The sequence below is a fragment of the Benincasa hispida genome, chromosome 10 (genome assembly GCF_009727055.1).
Source record: "Benincasa hispida cultivar B227 chromosome 10, ASM972705v1, whole genome shotgun sequence".
NCBI lineage: Eukaryota > Viridiplantae > Streptophyta > Magnoliopsida > Cucurbitales > Cucurbitaceae > Benincasa > Benincasa hispida.
This window is the reverse complement of record NC_052358.1, coordinates 35,949,034-35,952,646: the sequence shown is the minus strand read 5'-3', so window position 1 is coordinate 35,952,646 and position 3,613 is coordinate 35,949,034.

Below are 3,613 nucleotides of genomic sequence, written 5' to 3'. Positions count from 1 at the left end.
CAAAATGGTTTAACCCAATCTCAACCCACCTCCCAACAACACATTAAACTTTGTAAACATTCATAAACACACAAGAACTCCGAGTTCAAGGACAAGACAGGTGTAATGAAACTCTACCCACCTCCCACGACAAACATGGAACCTCTCGAACATCAAAAACACACAAAACGAGTAAACAATGACCAACACACATAAAACTCAAACTTTGTCCCAAAAATGGTTTAACTCAAACGAGTAATTCCAACATTTGATGCTAGACATATTAATTAAATGGGTAAGAACGAGCGACTAAAGTTAAAAATGACATACAACACGATAGTAAAGCAAAAAATGTTACATATGCATTTTCAACTACCTCGTTCACAAACTTGCCACCTTTATAGTGTGTTTCCCTAAATAGGTCAACACGTCCTATTTCTCGACCTTCCTTTGCCTGCAACTTTGCCTGAATTTGCAGGAATGACTTCGATCCACCTACGTAGTCAAACGGTAATTTCTCTTTATTCTTTCTGTTCGTCATAGACATTTCCTACATTTCAACAAAAAAAAAATATGTCAATAGTGTGATGTATTAGTAAATGTAGCAAATGATACATGCCCTAAATATTCTACCTGAAACATTTAACTCTCGAAGCGGTCACACAAAAGGTACCAATCTTCTGGCCTATTTTTAAGCTAGCTAAGCAAGTTAGCACGTGCTTGCTGAGGATCTCCACATTTTCTATAATGTCTATGCAAATCTACTCTAAATTCTTTAAAGGAGTTTTGCATTTGATGTTCTATAAAATGGTTAAGTCATTGACTGGACAGATCAAGTTCGAAATGAGGTTACAAAAGAATGAAGGAAGAATTAGAATAGATGATGTTCATGACTGTAAAAGAATTAACTTATAATTACTTACCAATAATTGACTCTTAGCCAATTATATAAACTCGTTTGGAACCTCAGCAAAATTACGATATCGTACTGGAAATGCAGATCTCACGACAACGCCAATCGCATTACTAAATCGTACTGAATGTTGAGATATCAATTTCGTCTCCCCCTCATTTATCATGATTGTAATTCTGTTCCGCAAATGCTCGCATTTCCTCCGAGTGGATGCTGAGCTACTATCTGAGGAATAAAAAATTTAATACAGTTTATGATGTATTTCAGTTAACAGAATATATTTCAAAATATACTAACCTGAAGTATCACCCATAGAAGATACCGTGTTGCCTAGATATATCTCCTGGAATTCTTCATCAGCCTCCTATTGCCTATTAAGTGTTGACATCGTATCTATACAAACACAAAAAAGACAAAACAATATTAAATTAACAATAAATACGTGTAACCTAGAGAAAAAGAGAATTGAGTAGATACATCATTACTCATCATCGTAATCTAATTCAAATTATTCATCAGCACTTAAACTATTATTGGGAGATAATTGTTCTTCATCATCATCGTTCATGAAGTCATGACCGCCATGTACAATAATTGGTCTTTCCACAACTGTAGGATCAACGTCAACTCTGCATAAAGTAACCTCCTCAATGGTTTCATCCACTCGGACTCCACCAACAATTTCTAGTAAATCTAGTTGTGTGTTTTCAACATCATCCACTTTTGGTACATCCCATATTCATTTATTTTGGACTACTTGAACAAATTTCCAATTGCTACCATATTTGATGTCATCAATGTAAAATACTTATTGTGCTTGGATAGCAAAGATGAAAGGCTCAACGACATGCCAAAAGTGTGATGTATTGATCGATTTGTATCATATATCTACATGTGTCCTATTACTTTTGTTGTTATTTGTGTCAAACCATCTACACTTCAACAAGAAAACGCGTCTTCTGTTCGCATTCTATTGGAAATCTAATACTTCGTCTACAACACCTAGAAATTGTTATCCACACTTGCGTTCTCACTAATCTCCGCGGCCACTAGGACTTCACTATTTTGTGTAGCTCGACGACTATCACGCTCTACAGTGTAAAACCGTACCCCATTAACAATGCATCCATTGTAAGAGCACACCTCAGACGAAGGTTCCATTGTAAGTGAAAAGAAATCATCGAAGATATCTTCTCTCTCGCGCCGTTGTAGGACCTGATAATTAATTATACATTAAAAATGACTATGAAAAATGAATCATCCCTCAACTGTTGCCTACAAAATGACTATGTATACCTGAGATTGGAACCAATCAGGAAATTTGCGTTGATGTTTTATATATAAGTTAGAGGCGCTTTGAGCTTCACGACAAATTAACCTCAAATGTTGTCTATAAAATTGATCATTTAAATGTTATATCAAAGGAGTTACCCTAGAATTTAGAAAAGGAAAAATTTGAAACGTACTTGTGATAGTCTGTTATTTCTTTACAATGATTGAGAATGTACCAATGTGCAATACACTTTTCCTCTACTGATAGCGTTCGTAAAGTTGACGCCCCTAATGGTCGTACCCTCCGCCTAAATAATTCAAATTCACCAAATATCTCTTGATCAGGAATGTTATCATCATTTCGTTCATCTCTATTGAACCTCGTTTCAATCCCACTTAGATATCGCGAGCAGAAGTTCCATGATTCATTCATTGCATATGCTTCCGCTATAGACCCCTCGGGACGTGCTTTGTTCCATACAAATTGTTTTAATGTTCGTAAACTTCTTTCAATAGGATACATCCAACTGTAACTAACTGGACCCACAACTTTGGTTTCATGGTAGATGAATTGCAAGGTGTACCATTACATCGAAAAAGGTAGGTGGGAATATTTTCTCCATCTTACAAATTATGACTATGATATCTGTTTGTAGTCAGTTCAAATCACTTACACATATAGTCTTTACACATAAGTCGTGAAAGAATGTAAATAACTCAACAATAGCAGTGGATACATTCTTCGGTAGGTATGCTCAAATACCAATAGGGAGTAGTCTGTGAAGCAACACATGATAGTCGTGTGTTTTCAGCTCCGATATTTTTCCATTTTTGTCATTCACACATTGTGATATGTTAAATATGCATCCATCAAGGAATTTAAGTGATTTCAAATAATTATAAAACGAAATCCGTTCACCATTTGTTAATGTGTATGTTGCGTGTGGTTTTACAAATCTGTTATCGACCTGTATCAAGTGTAGGTTCTTTCTTATCTTTAAATCTTTAAGTCTAATCGAACGTTCGTTGTATCCTTTGTCTTTCCTTCAATATTTAACAATGTGCCTACCAAATTGTCGCATATGTTTTTTTCAATAAGCATTACATCCAATTTATGTCGTAACAATAGTCTAGAACAATATGGAAGTTGAAAAAAGTCTAATTTAGAATTCGCTTGCTTTCTTTTTTTATCTTGCTTCGATGGATGTTTGCTAAGCACATAAAAGTTTAGCGTATTTATTTGTTGTAAGATCTCTTCTCCATTCATTACGATCGGTGGAGGTCTACGTTCAACTTTTCCATCATGTTGTCTACTTTGACGCCAACTATGATTCTCTGGAAGATAACGTCGATGTCCATAAATGATATTTTCCTTCTTATCCCGAAGGATGAGTTATCTTCTTTGCATATTGGACATGCTTGATAATCTTTTGTACTCCATCCAGATAA